At 38.9% G+C, this 25,516-nt stretch overlaps 1 non-coding gene across 1 annotated transcript; it reads left to right on the forward strand.

The window, feature by feature from the left end:
* Positions 1 to 1,961: 1,961 nt before the first annotated feature.
* Positions 1,962 to 2,068, forward strand: LOC122283597. Its single transcript, XR_006230994.1, has one exon. It is a non-coding gene; the product is annotated as a small nucleolar RNA R71 (small nucleolar RNA).
* Positions 2,069 to 25,516: the final 23,448 nt, after the last annotated feature.

Here is a 25,516-nt window from a genome sequence, read left to right on the forward strand (position 1 = left end):
TACAAATTGAAGGACTAATTCCCTTGATATCCAAGATTGTCCATCCTAAAGCCATGTTATGCTCCCTTAAAACTCTATGCAACTTTTCCTCCTCTACATCACTCAAAGAACCATTAATAATAACCAAAAAAGTAAAGTCTTGGCCTAAGAAAATATACCTCAAATTTGATGCAAGCGGTTTGAGCTCAAGCTTGGGTGGTTCCTTACTTGACGATGTCAGCATGGATGAACCTTGCTCTTCCAATTTTGGCTGTATGGAAGGACGAAAGGATGGTGCAGCTTTCAAATACCTTACACACTCCATAACCTCTTCATTCTCAAACTCAAGAGTCGTAGAATGAGTAACACACAGCCCTATAGGTCTCAGCCACCACTAAATCTAGGTCACTAATTTGAAAACAAGAGTGTACTTGGAAAGGAAAATCCATAGCCTTAAATACATCAAAAGTAACCTACTCATCATCAACTCTTAGAAATATGTTTCCCTTGTTGGACATCAATTAAAGTTCTAAGAAAAGGTCACCCCAAAATCAAAAGTATTTTCTCATCCTCCTTCATATCTATCACAATAAAATTAGTCAGAAAAATAAATTTGTCCACCTTCACCAAAACATTTTCAATGAGTCCTCTCGGGTGCTTGATAAACCTATTTGCCAATTCTAAAAAGATCGTAGTAGGTTTTGCTTTCCCAAGACCTAACTTCCTGAAAACCTAAAAAGGTACAAGATTAATACTTACTCCTAAATCACATAAACCTTTATCAAAATAAGAACTTCCTATAGTGCAAGGATTCATAAAACTCCCTGAATCTTTCAATTTAGGAGGCAACTTCCTTCGTAAAATTACGTCACTCTCTTCGGTTAATATCAGCGTCTCATACACTTCTAATTTCTGCTTGTTTGATAAAAATATCCTTAGAAAACTTAGCATATTTAGGCATTTGTTCTAAAACTTCAATATGATAAATATTAATATGCAATTACTTAAAAATACTAAGCAATTTAGAGAATTGATTATCAAACTTATTTTTTTTTTTAAGTCTTTGAGGAAAAGGATTCGGTTGATCATAAATTGAAGGAGAATTGGTTTCAGATGTAAACTCCCTAGAATTCATGGGTTTTGAAGATTCTTTATTCTCCAAGAATTTATAGTGTGTTGTTCTGCCACTTGCTGCTCCAATTCCTCCATCTTTGGCTTTGACTCCACATGATTTCCAGCTTTATCTTGCTCGGTACTTGCTGTCTCAATTGTCCTCCCCGTTCTCAATGCTATTACTTTGACATATTCCTTAGGATTGGTAACGGTATTACATGGAAAAGTTGCTACTGTCCTTTCTATAAGAATGTTTTAAAATTGACCAATTTGATCCTCAAGATTACGAATCGAAGCCGAATTGTTTTGGATCACCAAATTTGTCTTTTGCATGAACATCTCCTCGAGTGTCAGGTTCTTTTCTTGCTATGAAAAATTTTGAGGTGGTCTATGCCCCTTGATTGTTGTTCCATGAAAAATTGGGATGATTTCTCCTTCTGGGATTGAGCGTGTTTAAATAAAGATTGTTTTGACGTTGGAAATTGGACACATAATTAGCTTGTTTGGAATTTGGTTAAGCAAAAGGATTCCTCACTTGGAAATTGAATCTTGAATGATTTCTTGCACAATAATCACACATAACATTAGTTTGAATAGTACTAACATTAATCTTACCTAGTTGTTTAGATAAAGTTGCCATTTGTGCCGCCAATGTGGTAATAGGATCAAGTTCAAAAACTCCAGATGTCTTTCTTGGCATTGCTCTCTCAAAAGGACATTGATAGTTATTGGATTCCAATTCCTCCAAAAGTTCATAAGTTGCTTCATGAGTTTTACTCATTAAAGCCCCTCCAGCTGGTGCATCAACCATGAACCTGTTTGTAGCTCCAAAATCATTGTAGAATGTTTGGACTTGAAGCCATGCCTGAAGGTGATGATGAGGACACTTCCACAATAAATATTTGTACCTCTCCCATGCTTTATACAACGATTCATTCTCAAATTGAGTGAATATGATAATATCATTCCTTAGATTTGCAGTCTTGGCTGGAGGGAAATACTTTGCCAAACATTTTTGTGATAACTCCTCCCAACTAGTATGACACCAGGTGGTAGAGAATTCAGCCAGGCTTTCACTTTTTGTTTGAGTGAAAAAGGGAAAAGTCTCAAACAAATAGCATCATTTGTCACTCCATTGTGCTTAAAGGTGTCGCAAATCTCTAAAATATTTGCACTATGAACATTAGGATCCTCAAGCTACAGCCTCTCAAACTGAACAGTTTATTGTATCATTTGAATTATCCTCAACTTAATCTTGAAATTATTTGCTTGAATAGCTGGCCTCCTTATTCTATATGTAGCCCCATTAACCAAGGTCATAGCATAGTCCCTCAAAACCCTATTCGCCTCTCCATTCTGCTGATCTACCATAGTGATGGCAAATGTGGTGACTTCTTGCTTCATTTTATTGATTTGACACAAAGTTCTTTTAATCTCGGGATAAAAAAAAGTGTAGACTCTAATGGTTTAAATCGAGGCATACACTTCTAAATCCTGGAATAAAAATAAAAGAAAAGTAAATTGGTATCTAATCAAACCAATCATCAAAAATAAATAAATAAAAAAAGAAATCCAAATTGGTAACAGTCTGACTACTATCAAGCTCTTGCAACCGTGGCACAACATGGTAATTTAAATCAGGGTTCAATCAACCAAACCATCTTCTGAAATCCTTATCCTTCAATAATTACCATCTCTTAAATCGTCAACCTCACAGAATGTTCACTTTGTTTATGGGTTACCACACTACCATCATTCTCTTCAACCCCCTCATTACGTGTTGCCTCACCCACCAATATATTTTGGTATCTATCCAAAAGCCCAAGTCTTTGAAGATTTTTGGGACATGAAGGTAGATGGTTTTGCAAAGTTGAAGTTTTGTTCATCTTTGAGTGGCAAACATACATCTTACCATAATAATTACACTTGGCCTTAGGATCATCTACGGGACAACCCTCGACCTTTGTAAAATAGTGTCAAACAATTGATGGATGATTTCCCTTCCCTTTCTTAGGAAGTGTACAACTATTACTATTATGGGCACATGGGAATCTTGATGTTTGCGTATCTCACAAATTAAAGGTTTCTTCATTTGAATCAAGATCAGTTAGACTTGACGAAGAATCCATCTAGCATGTGAAAAATTAGATAAAAAATTAAAACAAACAAAGAACAAAATTAAACATCAATACAATTACACAGTAGCTAGTTTGCAACATGGTAAACATCACAAGCCTAAGACTTTAATTTAGATTTTAGTTCGCTCATCAACCTCCCAATTTATTTCAAAATAAGTTTACAATAAAATTATTAAGTAAACACCCAATATTAATAATTGGTTCTAATAGTAAGTTAGTAGCACTCATAATGGAAATTAGATCTGTCTCAGATTACTAATCAAAGTGCAAAAATTAGATAAAAAAATTTTCAATCCCTATACATACACAATAAACTTATTAGATAACAAATAATATGAAAAATGATTCGATATAATAAATACAAAAAGTTAAAAATGTAGGAAAAAAATTGCACCTTAAAAAATCAACGGAACACTGAACACGAGTCAGTGAGTCACGGATGGGACTTAGAGAGATGAGAGAAGTATTTTCGGTCTTGGTAGAGGACATGGCAGTCACGACAACAAGCAGTGGGCGCTCGGAGTTGGGGATCACAGATAGCATTAATGCTTTGGAAATGGAATGATTTCAAAGTGGAATAATAGAAGCAGGGGGTTGGGTTGGACAGTGTCGCAGTGGAGGGCTGGAGGTGTAGGTTGCGGCCAATGGGCTAGAAGTGGCAGTGGCACTGTCAAGCTCTGTTGGTTGAAGTGGAAATCTAGAAGAGAAGAAGAGTGAGGGGAAGGGACTTGGGGGGTTATTAAACCCTAGGTTAAAATACTGTCGTTTCGTGTGTATATATATATATATAAATATTTTTGATCCAATAATTTCATTTTTATATTTACGGATGAAATGCTTATTCAAAACTTTGTTTTTATTTTTAGGGGCACTTTGAGGTTGAATTTCAATAAACTAATTGCATGGTTAGGTTTGTATGACTGTTTAGGATGTTACAGGGCAAAGTTTATGGTTTACTTTTCCTGAGTGAATAGTAACCTCTATAAGCTATGTGCAGTGTTTTCTAAATCACAGTATGTGATATCCAAATTAGATTAGAGAAGTTTTATTTGGACACTTGGCAAGATCTTAGCCACACTTGGTGAATAGTAATGGACACATGGCACCATGAGGAACCATTAGATGGATGTTTGAAGGAATCAAGGTGTGAGATCATGCTACCTAAGCAAAACCCTATTCTATTCGACCAACCAAATTGTGCCAAACTAAATAGGGTTTCAACCCTAGCGTGTATATATATATAAATATTTTTAAAATTGAAGTCCCAAAACGACACCATTTCACTTACTTAAGTGAAAAACGTCATTCCATATATGTATAATTTAATATATATATATATATATAGTTGGTTAGTTTAGTGTTCTGGTGCAGCTTCAAACTGAGATTGAATCTGTCGATGTTGGTTTCAGCCGATTCCAAACTCTAGCGACCAGTTTGAATCGAGTACTATCGATTTCTTTGGTTTTTGTACACCCCGAGTGGGAGAGGGCAAGCACTAAGAGCAAGCTATTACTAGTATAATAGCCCACTAGAACTTCAATGATAGAATTTCTAAAAGTTTTAGGAACCTCATGAAAATGTCATAAGTTTTTACATATCAACCAATCGCGTAGGTTTTAGTCTATTAGTATAGTCAGTGTTATCATTTACTATAGAGTTAAAAGTGATTTTAATTATTTGAGATAATTAGAAGTATCAGAATGTATTATCGTCTGCACTATTAGACTCAATTGATTATTTAGGACTTTATGATGCAGTAATTTCATTTTTATATTTACGGATGAAACGCCTATTCGAAACTTTGTTTTTATTTTTGGGGGCACTTAGAGGTTGAATTTCAATAAATGAATTGCATGGTTAGGTTTGTATGAATGTTTAGGATGTTATAGTACAAAGTTTATGATTTACTTTTCTTGAGTGAATAGTAACCTTTATAAGCGCACATAGTGCACTGTTTTCAAAATCATAGTATGTAATGTCCAACTTAGATTAAAGAAGTTTTATTTGGACATTTGGCAAGATCTTAGCCACACTTAGTAAATAGTAATGGACACATGGCACCATGAGGAACCATTAGATAGATGTTTGAAGGAATCAAGGTGTGAGATCATGCTACCTAAGCAAAACCCTATTCTATCCAACCAACCAAATTGTGCCAAACCAATTAGGGTTTCAACCCTAGAAAAGCTCTAACTAGTTGGAATCTAATTAAAAATCCCAAAAGCATGACTGAAACCAAAACCCTAAATGGTTTTCTCCAAACCCTAATTGAATCAATTTTTAGTATTGTTTTAATCACTTGATTAAATCACTTCCACAAACTATTAATTTCTCAAATTTATGCTATAACATTATTATCCAACCTTTTAAACCTTAGATATTTGATTGGGCCAGGAAAAGATTGGATTTGGGTTTGATGGCATACTAAACCCTTTTTATACCCTAAATTGAGGCCCATTTAGTTAATGCTCATTAAGGCCCACGAATTTGGCCACCTCGGCATTATTTCTTGACTAAGTATGCCACCCCCTCATAGCAACCAAGCACTACCCAAAAACGCCCTAGAGTGTACTTGAAATGAAGGCTAGAAGCCACCTCACTCTTCTCCTCCTACACGGCACATTAAAGAATATCTTGGGTTGGTTTTGTCCACTAATTTGGGTTGTCAAGGCTAACACTCAAGGTCATTCACAGCTCTCTCATCATCCCTCACTTGTGTAAAAAATCATCTAGCCCATTTCACACTCATTTCATCCCATTTTCACACTTTTCTTTGAAAGAAAACAAAAGACTCTTGGATAGTGTTTCTAAGTCCATTTGCATGCCTGTTGTAAAACTTTTGTAAGTATTTTCTCACAAATTTTCCATCATGAAAGTTGTTCATTTTCTAGTCTAGTTTCCATGTATACCTTATTGATTCCATCTGATGATTGTTTGATTTGTCAAAATTTGATTTAACCCCAGAAAGGTCATTCTGGGCTATAAACTAGAGAGTGTTATATTTTAGAATTTTTGACTGAGCTAATGGGTAGATCTTGGTCTAAATTTCTTATGGAGTGTTTTTAACATGTGTATATGATTATTGGTTGAGAATTTGTTTCATGAGTAAAGCTTTTGATGAAATATTTTCTTTGATCTAGAAGCTTAGAAACTAGAAGAGGAAAAACAATTTCTGTTTTAAGAAAGTTTTACTCTTTTGTGGTATAATCTTACTTCAATGGCTTTGATATTTTTATTTAAAGACTCTAAGCCTATTATATATATGTTAGGATGTTAGTTTGAATATTTTTTGTGTTAGTTTCAAACCTATGAATTTTTATGCAAGAGGATATTCGGTTGGGCCAAAGGATTGATGCTTTTGGCTACATCCATGTTTTGATTAATTTTTAGTCATGTGATTTGGAGTTTAAATATTGAATATGTTTTAGGACACATTTTTAAACCATGTGATGTTTTGGTTTGAAGATCTAACCTTTTTAAGCCATGGATCAAGTGGTTGGTCAAAACTAGTTAAGTCTTGTCTTGTGATTTTTTATCACTTTTGTTTAATATTTCAAAATATGGTTGTTCCTAGGATTATGTTATGAATATATTAGAAGAAAATTTTGGTTTAATCATGAAGTTTTTCATGATTCCTCAAAGTTTATATTTAACTTTAGAATAAAACTTACATGAGGTATGTAAATTTTGGTGAATATATTTCGGCCCTATGAAGTTTTGGTAATTCTTGGAGTTAGGATGCAAAATCCTTAAAGTATGGGTAAAATGGTCATTTTTTTACAATTTTACCCTTAGTATTTTTTTTCCATGTTTTTAATTGTTAGTGAGAAAGTGTCTAATTTTGAGAATCACTACTTATGATTTCTCGAGTTTGTGCTTTAATTCTCATAAAATGCAAAGATCGAGGTAAGTTAGCTTTTAACTTACTATTATTTTACTATGTATATGTGATGGGTAAAGGAACTAATGTTTATGTATGTATGTTATCATATATGCCATGCGATGTCACGTCATTTCATGTTCATCTATTACACATGATTTATTCTGTCATGAAATATTTATCTGTTACATAATATATTTTGTAATGTATTGTTGTATATTGCAAGTGATCGGTGCAAAACTGTAAGTGCACAGTATCGTAGTTTTATAATAAAGTGATAAGAAGAGTATCGTCCTCAGGGATTGGTACCTTACTTTTGCCAAATACCAAAATTATACTAATCTCAATTTTATCTAGAGGAATCACTAAGATTTTTGTAGCTGCCAATTAAACTAAGATCAACTCAGAGAGTAATACGCAAATGAAATAAAACTGACGTTCGAAGATCAAATTAATGAGAAAGAAAATTTCTAGGAAATCGATTTCACCTAATTCTTCACTATGCTTTTCTCATCCAGCTAACTTAATTTAATTCTTTTTGTTCATTAGCAAATCTCTAATCCATCCAACAGCCTCTTTCGATAGTCAATTGAAAATTATTCTTGTTCATCAATTCACACAAGAATATGCAAATTAATAAAGTAAGAAAGCAATAAGACCAATGATTTAATTACTACATAGGTTCATATAAGTCTTTCGATTTCTATACTTACCTATGCTGAAATATTCAAGATCTACCCTATGATTCCCTCTTTTGATAGCAAATCACAAGATTAAATATCATCTAATCAATGGCCAGTTAATTAGAAGCAATAAACTCAGAATAAATTAGATAAACAAAGAGAGAATTGCCTTAAATTAGCATAGACAATCAAGCATAGTTCGGAAATAGGTTACATCATTTTCCTAGAATGAATAAAATTTAGCTCATGCTAGAAATGGAATTCAACATAAACGAATTCACCATAATTGTTCTGAGAAGATTGGAAGAAAATAAACACTGAAAAATACTCCTCGAGCTCACTATCGAGCGGCCAAGGAAACAATTCAATGCTTTTCTCCCATCTATGCTTGTGTATGATTCCAACGTACGTGTAATAATTGGAATTCCCTCTCCAAAAACAAATGAATTGAATCCCTCTAGCTGTCTTTTTCAGTCCCAAAAGGTGTTCTCCAGTCAAAAAGTACGGCCATAGAGTGAAAAATCTCTTTTATATGGTCTGACGGCGGAAGACCCTAGATTTGTCAAAATACGATGTTTGCTTGAGTGGGGTATCGAGCGCACGTTGAGCGTTCAACTCTGCCTGATTTCGCTCGAGCGTCCTATCAAGCGCACATCGAGCGTTCGACTCTGCCTGATTTCGCTAGAGCGGCCAATGTCTCCGCTCGAGCGATCTTTGTTTTTCAGCAACCCGCTCGAGCTTCCTGTCGAGCAGCAGTCGAGCGTTTGAATCTGCCTGAATTCGCTCGAGCGGCCAAAAGCCTTCGCTCGAGCGAAGTTGTAAAATCTGCAATACGAAATTTTTGCAAGTCATCAGCAAGTATGTCATGTTATGTATGCCATTTGTTACACGTATGCCATGTCATGAAATATTCATTGCTACATGTTAAACTATGTTATGAAATATTATTTGTTATATGTTATGTCATGTTATGAAATATTGTTTATTACACGTTATGTCGTGCTATGAATTCTTTTCTATTAAGTACGTCATGTATTTCGAATTACATTCATGTCATGTTACGCTACGCTATGGCTTTTGTCCTTTTGTGTTTATTTCACGTTTCATCTCAAATAAAATTTATATATTTCAAGAACATCAGTTCATTTACATCATAACCCTAAGTGCTAGGATGAGGTAATATCCAAGTGGAACTCCTTTATTCATGTTAGAGTGTTTATATAAGTGTAAAATTTCCTGGGTTGACAAAATACAGACAACAGGTTGTGAATGGGGCCTAAGTAATTAGTCATTAGAGCGCACTAGGCACTAACGACGATGGAGCCATATTTCATTTCATTTGTGTCCACAGCAACTGTGGCATATGCAATAAGTGTGTCCGTAACAATTGTGTCACATATAATACATGTGACCACAACATTTGTGGCATGTATACTTGTGGCCACAGCAAGTGTGGCACATGTGTTAAAGCATTCACAGCTGGTGTAGATACTTACGTTGTGATGCGGTAATTAGAAGAGACATATGACTCAAAGGGACCCGTGCAGCACCCACATGGTTACATTTATCAAGTTACTGAACAAGATTCTAAGTTCATGTATTTCACATTCATGCTCAAGTTCATGTTAGGTTCAAGTCATGTCAAGTCAAGTTCAGTTTATGATTCAGTTCAAGTTATGTCATATTATGTCAAGTTATGTTATGCTTACTTATAACTTTGATTACGTATTCATACTTTTATTGCCATGCTTTCATAATTAACATGCGTAGAAGTTTTCTATTAATTTGCTAAGATTTGTAATCAAATTTCACTATGATAGTCCCAACTACCATTCCCCCTGAATGGTTGAGTATGTCTTAAGATCTAAAAGCGTACCCATTATGACATTTACTATGCATTCATGTTTTTATTGCCTTGCTTGCATCATTAACATTTGTGAAAATTTTCTCTTAACTTGTTGAGATTTGTAATCAAATCTCATTGTGATAGTTTCAACTACCACTCCCCCTAAATGGCAGAGCATGTCTCAAGATCTGAAGGTGCACCCATTATGACTTTTACCATGCATTCATGTTTTTACTGTCTTGCTTGCATCATTAACATTTGTGAAAGTTTTCTGTTAACTTATTGAGATTTGTAATCAAATCTCATCGTGGTAGTTCCAACTGCAATTCTCCCTAAATGTAGAGCATATCTTAGGATCTGAAAGCACACCAGAGGTCAACCAACTGGAGACGATTGATTAAATGACAATAGTATGAATAAGAGCTCATAGTCTTGATACTTTGATTTATAGATAGTATTATGACATCCCTAGATGAGTTGCGCAAGCTCCTCAATAGATAGCCTAGTAGTTGCCTTTGTTTACTACCTGTACTTAAAGAGTTCGATCTCTAGCACTCTTATGATTACAGCCATTTTGGACTCGTATTGTGATCATGGTTGTTGGCATGTCAATATGTATGAAATATGTTTTAAGTATTTGAGATATTTTCAGTTTAGTGCATATTATTGCTTAAGAAAAAAATTATCCACTGCTAATATTGTATAATGTTAGATGTTTGTTAGGAACATTGCATCTTATTTGTTAGAACGGGGGTAGGTAACTGTGGGTTGCGTATCTCAACGTTTCAAATGTTTGTTTAATCTCAAGCCAAATTTTGGGGCATCACAACTAGCCTGGGCCCTCTGAGATGTAGAGGAATTCTTTCAATGGTGCTAGGCATGGTAGACACACAACCCAGTGTCCCACTACCCACCGATGGAGGTGAGATCCATCGTTGCTCATTGGCCTTTCTCGCAATATGGGCTAGACATAGTTGGGCAATGCCAAAAGGAAAGGGCAGCGCCAAGTTCGTCTTGGTACCACTAGATTCTTTCACCAAGTGGGTTAAGGCAGAATGCTAAGCCACCATAACGTCCACAAGTGTGACCCAATTCTTGTGGAGGGTTGTGGTGTGTCAGTACGACATCCCCTAGGTCATCATAGCCGACAATGGGAGGGAATTTGACTAGGATCACTACCAGAGCTGGTGTGTCAAATTGGGAATAAAGCCTAAAATATTCATCCCCAGGACATAAACAAGCCAACAACCAAGTAGAAGCCACCAACAAGACCCTTGTGGGAATACTCAAAAAGAGGTTAGAGGCCAAGATTAGGGGTGCTACTAGCATGGTGCGGGCCTGGGAGACCCTTCCTTGTAACCCGTTTAGCACCATGTGGCAAAAGGGCTTTTGAACCTGCCATTAACCCCACCCTTGCCCTAGTGCTAGGAGCAGGGTCAAAAACCTCATCAGTCCAACCCCTAGCCTAGGTACACCTCTCTGGGTCTAAAAATTATTTTTAGGGTCCAAAAGGATTTTTTTTGGATCCAAATTATTTATAAATATATAAAGAATTTAAACTCATAAGAGTTTTTTTTTAGATTTCCAATAAGTCCCACACTGCTTAAGTATGATTATTGTATTGCCTTGTCTTCCTATATAAATGTAGGTCTAGGAGGCTAAGGCAATCCAATAACTTGAATATAACTTTAAGTCTTGAACAAATTGTATATATCTATATATAATATATTTATTTATATAAATATTTATATAAATATATATAAAAAAATTTTATATATAGTGGTGCAAAGCGAAGGCCCTGTTGGGGTTGGCTTGTTCCCCCACCTAGTAGGCAGTCTCCTTGCGGGGCTGTGTAGATGGGTGCAGGCCCCCACTGCCCACCCCTTGTGTAATCATTCTGATTGTTAGAGTATTACTAAGTCCTCCTTGTGTAATCATTTTGATTTTTAGGGTACGTGATTTAAAATACTCATGATGGAATCATTCTAATTGTCTAAGTATTTCTAATGGAATATGTTGGGCGGAATCATTCTGATTGTTCACTATTCCTGACAAAACGACTAGCAGAATCATTTTGATTGTCAGAATTCAAGTCCAAGTTCATGTTAAGTAAAGAAGTCAGATCAAGTTTATGCTAAGTTAAGTTTTAAATCAAGTTCAAGTTCATGTCAAGAAGTTGAGTTTAAGCAGTTAAAGAAGCAAGATTCCAAGTTTATGTTAAGTCAAGTTTCAGATCAATTACATGTTAAGTCAAGTTTTATATCAAGTTCATGTTAAGTAAAGTTTCAGACCAAGTTCATGTTAAGTCAAGTCTCAGACCAAGTTCATGTCAAGCAAGTCAAGTTCAGTTCACATTTCAATTTAAGTTATGTCAGTTATGCGATGTTTTATGTGAAGTTATGCTATGTTTTGTATTAAGTTATGTTATGCTTGCTTATGACTGTGATTATGTATTCATACTTTTATTGTCATGCATACATCATTAACCAGTGTGGAGGTCTTATGTTAACTTGCTGAGATTTATAATTAAATCTCACTGTGATAGTCCCAATTACCATTCCCCCCTAATGGTAGGTCTTATTACAGGATCTGACGAAGAGCTGGGGATCGACTAGTTGGAAACAGTCGACTAAGTGACAGTGCAACATCGATAATAGTATAGCAGTTAACTTAAATTACTAGTTGTACCTATGGAGTTAAATCTCCAGTACTCTTTTGATTAAAACTGATCTAGAGTAATGTTGTGTTCTTAGTTATGTAGTATGTCATTGTGTATAAAGTATGTTTTAAGTATTTAGGATATTTTCAATTTGGTGCATAGCATTGCTAAAGAAAAAATTTATTCGCTGCGAATATTACATAATGGTGATGCATGTTAGGAACATTGCATCTTATATGTCATGAACAAGGGTAGGTAACCTTATGTTATATGTCTCGATGTTTCAAATGTCCGTCCAATTCTAAGCAAAATTTAGGGGCATCACAAGGGGTGTGAAAGACACTCCGCCCAATGGGATCAGGGCCCGCCTAGTCCACAATAACCTAAGCGTACGAGAGAAACTAAGAACCGAAAGGAAAGATGTGCACTCGACCTCTAAAGGTCAACGTTATTGTAAATACCATCAGTCTGATACACATTAGATAGAAGACTGTTCAACAATGAATAAAAGAGTGGCCAAATTGGCAGGGAGTGGGGAACTTGAGCGGATGTTGGCAGATCATATAAAGACAAGAAGAGAGGAAAGGCTTGGGTGTGAATCCAAAAGAAGCAGGAGCCTAAAAAGACAACACCAAGATAGAGAACGAAGGTAGGATACCCCTTGTCCAATGTGCAATCAAGAACAAGTCCCTTTGGGGGAGATAAGAACCCTAGTAGGGGAGTTTGCTAGCGGAGGCACAACAACATCAAGTAGGAAGGCTCACGCCCGCCAAGCCAAGTATCATGAAGTCTACTCAGTAGACAAACCTTCCAAGTATCCTAGACTAGGAACCCCTTCTATTATCTCCTTTGGAGATGAAGATGGTGAAGGTGTACTATACCCCTACGATGACGCCCTCGTAGTGACACTGCTAGTCGCCAATTACAAGACCAGATGAATATTAGTAAACAATTGGAGCTCTACTGACATTTTATTTTGGGTGTCCTTTACCAAGATGGGTATCAGCCCAGATAGGCTACGACCATCGCCCACCCTTTTGAAGGGATTCTCAAGCGAGGTTGTCCAACTAGTGGGAGCCATTACACTACCGGTCATGATGGGTCAAGAAGACAACATGGCCACGACAATGACAGATTTCTTGGTCATAAATGACCACTCATCTTACAATGCCATAATGGGACATCCAACCCTGAATAATCTAAAGGCCGTGACCTCCACTTACCACCTAAAGATAGAGTTCCCAACAAAAACAGGTGTCAAAGAAGTAAGGGGGAGCAGATCCTGGCAAGAGAATGTTATGTACAAGAGCTTAAGGTGTCGATGCCATCAATCCTGGTTGTCAAAAACCCAAGTACTAAACCACCACCACCTCCCTCAGTCTTCGATAATCAAGACATTGAAGCTAGGGATGAAACCAATTTGATGCAAGCGGAGGCGAATGAACCTTTGGAGCTAGTGATACTCCAGTCAGACCGTCCAAATACCATAACCTGTATGGGAATGAGATGCGGACCTGCATACCGGGAGGCGCTGAAGCCGTTGTTAATCAAGCATATGGATGTGTTCGCTTGGAGCCACGAGAAAATGTCAGGCATTGATAATAAAGTGGTAGAGCACAGGTTGTGTGTCGACCCAATAGTAAATAAGGTACGACAAAAGATAAGGACCTTCAGCATAGAGAAGTGCACAACTATATCCGAAGATGGATGTGCCTTCGGGATTTGACAAATTTAGGCCGATCAGTCTTTGTTAGGTTTTCTATAAAATTTGTTCCAAAATTATTGTTAATCGTCTTACAGGTCTTCTTCCCAAGATGATTTCTCTTGAGCAAGGCGCTTTTTTTCCTAGGCGAAGCATATTTGAAAATATCAGTCTTACTCAGGAAATGGTTCATTCTCTTAATAAGCAGTCTCATGGTGGTAATATCATGCTTAAAGTCGACATGGCCAAAGCATATGATTGAGTGGTTTGGAATTTTTTGTTGGAGGTACTTCATTGTTTTGGTCCCCCCCCCCCTTTCTGTGATTTAATTCATGCCTACATTTCCAATATTTGGTATTCTGTGATGCTTAATGGTATGACGAAAGGATTCTTTCAAGGTGGTCGTGGTCTTCGACAGGGGGATCTACTCTTCCCTTATCTTTTTATTATTCTTCAAGAGGTTCTTTCTAGACTTTTGAAGCATAGTATGGTGGAAAAAAAGATTGGCAAATTTTCTCAAGCTCGAGGAACTCCCCAGATTTTATATCTCATGTATGCCAATGACATTGTAATTTTTTTGAATGGTAGTAAGAATTCTATTAGGGAACTTTTACGGGTCTTTGAGAAGTATGAAACTTGGTCAGGTCAGATGATCAATAAAGATAAAACTTCCATGTCTTTTTTCTCAAAAAATCTCTTCAATCCGTAAGAGAGCTCTCAAGAGGATGACAGGGTTCTCGGAAGGTTCTTTCCCCTTTAAATATCTAGGGGTTCCGATTGTTTTGGGGCGTCTCAAGCATGTGCATTTAGAGGAGATGGTGAATAAAGTCTAGAAAAAAATAAGCGGTTGGAAAATGAAGATCCTCTCCTCAGGGGGACGTCTGATTCTTCTTCGTCATGTTCTTTCAAGCATGGCTTTACATTTGTTTGCTATTTCGCAGGTTCCCCAATCTATTATCAAAGTCTTAAATCGTCTGATGAGTACTTTTTTTTGGGGTGAGGTGAATGGGAAAGGAAAAAAAAAGGGTGGCTTGGGACAATATTTGTAAGCCAATTGAGGAAGGTGGTATGGGGTTGCGTAATTTGGATGATATGCAAAAAGCCTTGCACATGTGGTTTGCTTGGAATTTAATTCAAGGTAAGTCATGGGCTAGATTCTTTAAGGAAAAATATGTGGGGTCTTCCCCATGGTCCCTCATTGACACGAAAAAAGGTATGAAGTTTTGGAAAATGATCGTTAAAAGTATTTTCGGTATCCTCAATAACTCCAAGTGGCATGTTAGGGATGGGAACATTTTATTTTGGTATGATAAATGGAGGAATAGGGGCCCGTTAATTGATGATTTCCATCTTGTGGGAAACCTTTTGCTTAAAATTAAGGACTGTAAGATGTCTAATAGTTGGGATGTGGAGTTGTTGACTACCTTAGTGGGTTAGAATAATGTGGATGACATAACTGAGGCTTTGGCTGGTTGTAAGGGGGGTTCTGATGTGTTGACCTGGACTAAGCATGAGAGTGGCAGTTTCAATACCAAATCAGCCTGAGATTGTATTCGTATTCGAGGTTCTAGCATGGACTGGCATTCTTGGATGTGGCATAAGTCACTTCCTCTTAAAATTTCAGTTGCTATGTGGAAAGCTTGGAATATGGCTTTGAGCGTTGATGATCATCTTTGACGAACTGGTATTCCTATAGTTTCTTGTTGTGATTGCTGTGATGAAGGTAATTATGAAGATCAAAACCATGTTCTGTTTGAAGAGGTTTATTGCTGCAAAGGTTTGGCATTATTGTGGTGCTACCTTTGGTCTTCCTCTTGGTCACACTTGGATGGTGTGACACCCCGCGAATCCCCACATACGAACGCGGGGAAAATGAGACATCCGGATGATGACAACACGGGTTACCACCCTATCGACGAGTGCCAAGTGTGTGTAAAAGTAACAAATGTGCAAAAAGAAACACGCATCAGATAACGAAAGTCATAACTAAGTACCAGAATTTTTCTTAGTTTTATACAAAGCTGTTCAAAACATACATATTAAAATATTACAAACTACAAATATTATTCAAATCCAACAACAAGACATTTACTTCCACTCAATACTTCGGCGAAGCCGCATCCTCGGGCTCAGCCTCCTTCTCCTCTTCGATCTCTGCACCAAAATCTACGGTATCAAAAATGGTGCCGCAGGTAAGTAAGATCCAAACACCACTAGATAAAAACATATTAACTCAAACAACATGCATGAAAGAATGCAATGCACATGTCTCATAAAACCATATTTTTCCATGCACGCCAAAAATCCCATTTGGCCCCAAAAACATATTATTTTTCAAATCTCACCAAAAGTCTCATTTGGCCCAAATCCAACTCATATCCAAAAACCAATTAATCCGTATGCACCATGACCTCCCCTAGGGGTCATCCGCACACCCTAGCTCCTGTGCCACACTGCAGGTAACGACCACGTATGTGACACCTAAACAAGCGATGCCCAGTTCCGCGCCCCGCGCGTTCGTAGCCAAGCATCCTCTAGCCCTAGCCAGCGAAGGGCCACAGAGTCGGTACGAAAAGCGTTACCATCCCGCCCGCTCCCGTTGTCGCCCAGCAACAACTCAGGAGACATCACTCAGTATATTACACTCCCGAGTGAACAGAGGAGCTCCACCGAGAGAATACCCCATCTCGGCTTAGGGTCGTGATACACATACACCCAAAAATCCATTTACGCCAATAAAACATGATTTTCTCAATTAAATAAAATGCACGTGCATGCACCATGTAAATGCAACCTCAATGCACAAAACAACCAACCAAGCACAAACAGCCAAACCAATCAACTCCGTCCTCAATCCATCCGACCCCCGAACTCTTCGGACTCAGTCTGGAATCAACCAACCAACCAGATAATATTTATTGTAAGAGCAAAATATATTTAAATCTAAAAGTAGAGTTTGGAAAATACTTATAGCGTTATACGGTATTTTTTGAAAGCTCGCAGTGTTGCAAACGGCGGAGTAAAAGCAACGTAACAGTGTAATTTACACTGTAGCCATGGGTAATAAATTACCGACTTTTGAACAGGGACAAACCAAGACATGAAATTGATAGGGAATGGTCTTGAGATGATTATGAAGCTAAAGGAAGTGAGTTTTGGTTGTGGGTGGCGGTGGAAGGCCAAAAAGGGGCTGAACGGAGTTGAGCTCGTGGAAGCTGCTCCGGCAACGGATCGAGGCCGAAATTAGGTGGGTTAGGTTAGCAAGAGGTAGAGGAAGAATTTGTGAAGAGGTGGTGGCCGGAGGTGGAACGACGGTGCCGGAATCGGCAAGAATCCGTGCGGCTTAGAAGGGGCGTAGGGGGCTAACAGCTGGCCGGATGGGGCTGGGATTCGGTGGGGTGGTGCGCCGGCCGATGGGAAACTTTTCTGGGTGGGCGGTGCCGGCCACGTCGCTGGCAAGCTGTGGGTCTGGGCTGGTTAACTACGGCGACAGGAATGGAAGCGAGAAGAGAGCTGCGTAGGGAGAGAGAGAAACCGGGGAAGAAAAGAAGAAGAAAAAGAAAGAAAGGAAAGAAGAGAAGAAAAAGAAAAAGGAAAAAGGAAAAAAGAAAAAGAGAAAAGAAAAGAAATAAGGTCCAATCTTCACTCCAGAAACCAAAAACTGATCCGCCGAAAATGATTTTAAAAACATAAAACGACTAAAATAAATTAAACACCACATCAAATAAAATAAAAACCAATTTAAGATACAATAATTTAAAATAAAATGACTACTATATTAATTAAATTAAAAACAACTCCTTCAGTGAAAATACACGTAAAAGCGGGTCATCACATTCTCTCCCCCTTAAAAACAAATTTTGTCCTCGAAATTTGCAAGATCAAACACCAACTTGAAACAAGCCACATAAATCCACTAAGACCAAGATTAAGAAATGTACCTTCATTACTCAAACAAGTAGGGGTACTGCTCCCTCATGTCAGCTACTCTCTCCCAAGAGAAATCTTGAGCTAACGGATGACCCCATGCCACCTTTACCAGAGGTATCTTCTTGGATCTCAACTGTTGCTCTTTACAATCCATGATCTGAGACGGAACAACCTCATAAGTAAGGTCCGGTTGCAACTGAATACTCTCTGGGTCGACAAAGCGCAGCTCTTGTTGTCCAAAACTCTTCTTCAAGGATGATACATGGAAGACATCATGAATATCCCCAAAATATTATGGCAAAGCAACTCTATAAGCGACGGACCCTACCTTCTCCAAAATCTGAAAGGGTCTGACATACCTCGGATCCAGTTTCCTCTTCTTACCAAAACGCTTAACTCCTTTCATGGGAGAGACTTTGAGATAAACCCAATCACATTCTTCAAAAGATAACTCTCTCCTCCTGGTATCAACATAGCTTTTCTGACGACTCTGAGTTTGCGCCATTTTATCCCTGATGATCCGAACTTGGCTTTGCATCTCTTGAATTATTTCAGGCCCAATTATCTTACTCTCCCCGACTTCATCTCAACATAAAGGTGGTCTGCACTTCCTCCCATAAAGAACCTCATAAGGAGCTATCTGAATGGTTGCATGGAAGCTATTATTATACGCGAATTCTATGAGCGGTAAGTGATTTTCATAACTCCCTTGAAATTCCATGACACATGCCGCAACATATCTTCAAGGGTCTGAATGGTGCGCTCTAATTGGCCACCCATCTGCGGGTGATATGCAGTACTGAACTTCAACTTAGTACCCAATGCTGCCTGCAAACTATTCCAAAACTGAGACGTGAACCTTAGGTCCCGGTCCGACACAATACTCTTTGGTATGCCATGCAGCCGCACTATCTCTTTCACATACAAGCGTGTCAACTTACCCAAGGAATCAGTGTTATTGACAGGCAAGAAATGAGCACTCTTCGTTAACCGGTCAACAATCACCCAAGCAGAATTCTTCCCACTAGGAGTACTCGGCAAGCCCACTATAAAATCCATCGTGATGTCGTTCCAATTCAAATAAGGCATAAATACCCAATTCATTAAATCCATGAAAGCAGCAGGGGCATTGGCTAATCCAAACGGCCGTCAGATCTTAAGAGCAAAAACAATCACAGCCAATTCTATGTCGTGCGTCAGATAATTCTTCTCATGATCCTTTAGCTGACGGGATGTATAAGCAACAACCCGTCCTTCCTGCATAAGGACACAACCCAATCCAAATTTAGACGCATCGCTGAAGACTACGAATGGCTTATGCGGTTATGGGAGTGCCAGCACTGGTGCAGTCGTCAACTTGTTCTTCAATTCTTGGAAGCTTCTCTCACACTTGTCTGACCAAACAAATTATGCATTCTTTCTAGTCAAAGCTGTGAGAGGTCCGGATAGGCGAGCAAATCCCTCCATAAATCTTTGGTAATATCCGGCAAGTCCCAAGAAACTCCGGATCTCACGCACGGTAGTCGGACGCTACCATGACAAAATGGCTTCCACCTTACTAGGATCAACAGCCACTCCGTCTCGAGAAATCACATGCCCAAGAAATCTGACTTCCTCCAACCAGAATTCACACTTGCTGAGCTTGGCATACAACTGGTGTTCTCTCAATTTCCCAAGAACTAGACGAAGATGATAAACGTGCTCTTCAACATCTCGAGAATAAATTAGAATATCATCAATAAATACTACCACAAAGGAATCCAAATAAGGCCTAAATACCCAATTCATTAAATCCATGAAAGCAGCAGGGGCATTGGCTAATCCAAACGACATCACCTTAAATTCATAATGCCCATATCTCGACCTGAAAGCAGTTTTGGGCACATCCTTGTCCCTTATCCTCAACTGGTAGTATCCTGACCTCAGATCAATCTTCGAGAACACAGCTGCTCCTTGAAGCTGATCAAATAAATCATTGATTCGTGGGAGAGGATATTTATTCTTGATGGTCACCTTATTTAATTCCCGATAATCAATGCACATACGGAGGGTTCCATCTTTCTTTTTAACAAACAGCACTAGCGCACCCCACGGCGAAGTACTTGATTGAATGAACCCCTTATCTACCAGCTCTTGCAACTGAGTCTTCAACTCTTTCAATTCAACCGGTGCCATACGGTAAGCTTTATGTGCAGGAGCTGCTCCAGGTTCCAAATCCATAACAAACTCCATTTCACAAACAGGGGGTAGCCCAGGCAAGTCATCCACAAACACGTCGGAGAATTCTTCCACAACGGGAATTTCTACCAAAGACTTCTTCTCAGACGGCGTAGACACCATTTGGACTAAGAAGGCATCCGCTCCCCATGCAATCTCTCTTCTTGCTTGAATTGCCGATATAACTACCGGCTTTTTTTTTAGCTTACTCCCCGCAAATTCCAAACAATCCCCATCTGGAAGCTAAAAGCTAATTACCCGACTTCTGCAATTAATACTCGCAGAATATCGGTATAGTCAATCCATCCCAAGGATGATATCAAAACCCAGCAACTTAAACACAACCAAATCAACATCCAAAAACCTTCCATCAAAATTTAATGGGCAACCCAAAGCAACCTTGGAACACCATACCACTTCACCATTTGGTAGAGCCACTACCAATGACTTCGACAAAGGTTCCGTAACCAAATTACACATCCGAGCAAAAGTGGAAGATACAAAAGATTGTGATGCACCTGAATCAAACAAAGTGCAAGCATAGAATTCATATAAACGGACTCTCCCTGAACCAAACACATAAACCCATGAAATCCAAAAACAAAGGAGAAACCAAAGCACACCAAAAATCAAATCCAACATTAAAATTAAATTAGATCCATACCTGTAATTACTCCAGCATCATGGGTCACTGGTGCCTCATCATCCACATCTCCGGGTGTGACAGCATAAACCCGAGCTTGCACTGTTTGCCTTTGATTTGTTCTTCCGCCCCGTCTACCTCCACGGCTTCCTTGAACTCTAACGAGGCACTCACGAGCAAAATGTCCCACTTGGCCAAATCGGTAACAATGGGGTCCACCACTTAGCCGACACTCGCCCTCATGAGCTCTATTACAAATTCTGCAAATTGGCACCCGTCCTCCCATACGTACACCTGAGGATGCTTGTGGTCGAGTCCCGGTCCGCTGAACAAATTTTTGAGGTGAACCCGAATACTTCCTTCACAAGAAAAACTCCGCCTCTTATGTCCTGGAGGGGAACCCATACTCAAATTATTCTCTCGCTCAACAAAAGTGGCCACATCCACTAAATCCTGAAAAGTGGATATCCGGTGGTTGACCACTATTCGGCATATATCAGGATGTAGACCCTCCTAGAAACGCTCGGCCTGCATTTCCTCCGAGGCGATGAGGTGGGGAGCAAATCGCCCAAGTTCTATAAATCTCCAGGCGTACTGTTCCACGGTCATGCTCTCTTGGACTAAGCTTGAGAACTCTCTTGCTTTTTGCCGCCTTACAGAAGCGGGAAAGAAGCGATCATTAAACTCTTTCTTAAATTGCTGCCAGGTCACAACGGCAAAAGATCCCAATTCTATTCCAGCATTACTCCCTTCGTATCCCACCACTCAGAAGCGGTGCCTTGCAATAGATAGCTGGTATAGAGTACTTGTTGCGCCTCAGTGCAACCACATATTTCAAAAGTTCTTTCTAAGTCTCTGACCCACTTTCCAGCTTGAAGTTGATCCTCTTCTCCAGTGAAGTGTGGAGTTCTATGCGCCAGAAAGCGCTCATAAGTGCATCCAACTTGCATCATAACACTAGGCCCTCCTGGGTATAGCCAAGGCCCTCTTTGTTGTGGCCAAGGCCCTCCTTGTTGTGGCCAAAGCCCTTCTTGCTGTGGCCTAAAATTCTGTTGCATGAACTCAGTCATCTGCCTTATTGCTTGGGCTATGGAATCATCTCTCGGTGTATCATCCCGAGGCCATTGAGTAGATTTTCTTGGTCTCACCATTTTCCTACCACAACACAACCTTTGACCCCCTTTAAGAAAAACAAATAAAACCAACAATATAAAACCAAAAACCAAAACCAAACCACATAATAAGAAACGAAAGAAACCAGCATGCAATAATATAACTAAATAAATAAAAACAAGCAAACAAGCTCAAATAAATAAAACAAATAAAACATGTCAAATAGCAACTTTACTTAAAAGAAATTTTAAAACACAACTTTAAAAACATTTTGGTACTACCTACAGGACATGTGGTTTTACCCAGAGCCAAACTGCTCTGATACCACTGGTGATGCCATGTGAATCCCCACATACGGATGCGGGAAAAACAAGACGTCCGGATGATAACAACACGGGTCACCACCCTATCGACGAGTGCCAAATGTGCGTAAAAGCAACAAATGTGCAAAAAGAAACACGCAGCGGATAACGAAAGTCATAAATAAGTACCAGAATTTTTCTTAGTTTAATACAAATCTGTTCAAAACATACATATTAAAATATTACACCAAATATTATTCAAATCCAACAACAAGACATTAACTTCCACTCAATACTCCGGCGAAACAGCATCCTCGGGCTCAGCCTCCTCCTCTTCGATCTCTGCACCAAAATCTATGGTATCAAAAATGGTGCCGCATGTAAGTAAGATCCAAACACCACTAGATAAAACATATTAACTCAAACGACATGCATGAAAGAATGTAATGCACATGTCCCATAAAATCATATTTTTCCACGCACGCCAAAAATCCCATTTGGCCCCAAAAACATATTATTTTCCAAATCTCGCCAAAAGTCTCATTTGGCTCAAATCCAACTCATATCCAAAAACTAATTAATCTGTATGCACCATGACCTCCCCTAGGGGTCATCCGCACACCCTGGCTCCTGTGTCACACCGCAGGTAACGACCACGCATATGACACCTAAAGGAGCGATGCCCAGTTCCACGCCCCACGCGTTCGTAGCCAAGCATCCTCTAGCCCTCGCCAGCGAATGGCCACGGAGTCGGTACGAGGAGCATTACCATCCCGCCCGCTCCCGTTGTCGCCAAGCAACAACTCAGGGGACATCACTCAGTATATTACGCTCCCGAGTGAACAGAGGAGCTCCACCGAGATAATACCCCATCTCAGCTTGGGGTTGTGATACACACGCACCCGAAAATACATTTACGCCAATAAAACATGATTTTCTCAATTAAATAAAATGCACGTGCATGCACCATGTAAATGCAACCTCAATGCATAAAACAACCAACCAAGCACAAACAGCCAAAATTAGGTGGGTTAGGTTGGCAAGAGGTAAAGGAAGAAGTTGTGAAGAGGTGGTGGCCAGAGGTGGAACAACGGCGCCGAAATCAGCAAGAATCAGTGCGGCTTAGAAGGGGCGTAGGGGGCTAACGGTTGGCCGGATGGGGCTGGGATTCGGTGAGGTGGTGCGCCGGCCGGTGGGGAACTTTTCTGGATGGGCGGTGCCGGCCACGTCGCCGGCGAAGGGCGGTTCTGGGCTGGTCAACGGCGGCGACGGGAATGGAAGGGAGAAGAGAGCTGTGCGGGGAGAGAGAGAAATCGGGGAAGAAAAGAAGAAGAAAAAGAAGGAAAGGAAAGAAAAGAAGAAACATAAAAAGGAAAAATGGAAAAAGAAAAAGAGAAAAGAAAGGAAATGAGGTCTAATCTTCACTCCGGAAACAAAAACTGATCCGTCGAAAACGATTTTAAAAACATAAAACGACTAAAATAAATTAAACACTACATCAAATAAAATAAAATTCAATTTAAAATACAATAATTTAAAATAAAATGACTACTATATTAATTAAATTAAAAACAACTCTTTCAGTGAAAATACACGTAAAAGTGGGTCATCACAGATGGAGACAATGACAGCCTGGTTTCGACGTGCTTCTTCCTCTTCTCAAGCGGGGCACATGGTGGGGCTTCTTCCTTCTATTATTACTTGGCTGTTTTGGCGCAGAAGATGTACGGCCCGTATAGAGGGGCGTTTTGAGTCTTTTAATTCGGTTTGGCATGCTATTAAATTTTGGATGATTTCTGTGTATCAAGGCATGAATAAGATTAAAACTTGTTCCCGGTATGATCTGGAAATTTTGCAGGCCTTGCACATTTCGGCTTTGGCTCCTGTTAGACAACATTTTCAACTTGTGACATGGAAAAAACCCGCTCAAGGGTGGTTCAAGTTGAATACAGATGGCAGTAGTCTTGGTAACCCAGGTCCTTCAGGGGTGGGTGGGATTATTAGAAATGACCGCGGTCATCTGGTTCATGCTTTTACTTCTCATATTGGTTTTGGTTCAAATAATAGAGTTGAGTTGTTAGCTCTCCTACAGGGTCTCAAAGCTTGTAAACATTTGGGGATTAACTTGGTAGAAATTGAATTAGATTCTCAAGTGGTGATCTCGTGGTGGAATAGGAGGAGATGTGATGTGTGGTATTTGGAGGATTTCTAGGAAGATATTATTGGTTTTATTGACTCTATGGTTTGTGTGCTTCAACATGTCTATAGAGAGGGCAATAAAGTTGCTGACTGGTTGGCTCGGAGTGGTGCGGCTAGTCATCACTCGGATTCCTCGAGGCTTAATTTGCTTGGATAAATTGGGTTTTCCATCTTTGTGCCGCAGTTAACGACTTCTCTATTTTGGAGTTTCTGTTTATCGTGTTGGTTTGGTAAGTTTTTATTTTATGGTTTTGTTTTCTCTTGTGCTAACATCTTTTTTGCAGGTGTGGTTTTTTCTCTCCTTTTGTGCATTCTGTTTTGTCCTCGTTGTTTTGTTTTTTTCTTTCTGGTTAGTGGCTCCTAGGTTTTTTTGACACCTGGTTTTGGTCTTTTCGCTAATTTTGTAACCCTAGGTGTCGGTCTGTAACCATAGTTTTCCTCCGCCATAAGTGAGGGTTTCTTAATAAAATTGAGACAGGGTCACTATTGGACAAGTGATCCTCGGCTCTTCTTAAAATAAAAAATAAAAACTAAAATAGTGTTCATCAGTGAAACCTATTACCTGAATGGCTATCAAATGTCGTGTTGGTGAAAAAAGCAAGCTACAAGTGAAGAATGTGTGTCAAGTTCACAAATTTAAACAAAACTTGTCCAAAGGATAGTTTTCCACTACCAAGAATAGATGCTATTGTAGACACCAGCATGGCAGCGAGTGCTAAGTTCAATGGAAGCCTATTCGGGCTATAACTAGATCCATATGAACAAATCAGATGAAGAGAAGACGGCCTCTATTATCTTCTTGTGATGCCGTTTGGTTTGAAGAACGCAGGTGATCGGTGCAAAACTGCAAGTGCACAGTATCGTAGTTTTATAATAAAGTGATAAGAAAAGATCGTCCTCAGGAATTGGTACCTTACTTTTGCCAAATACCAAAATTATACTAATCTCGATTTTATCTAGAGGAATCACTAAGATTTTTGTAGTTGCAAATTAAACTAAGATCAACTCAAAGAGAAATATGCAAAGGAAATAAAACTGACGTTCAAAGATCAAATTTATGGGAAAGAAAACTTCTAGGCAATCGATTTCACCTAATTCTTCACTATGCTTTT

The sequence above is a fragment of the Carya illinoinensis genome, chromosome 11 (genome assembly GCF_018687715.1).
Source record: "Carya illinoinensis cultivar Pawnee chromosome 11, C.illinoinensisPawnee_v1, whole genome shotgun sequence".
Classification (NCBI taxonomy): Eukaryota; Viridiplantae; Streptophyta; class Magnoliopsida; order Fagales; family Juglandaceae; genus Carya; species Carya illinoinensis.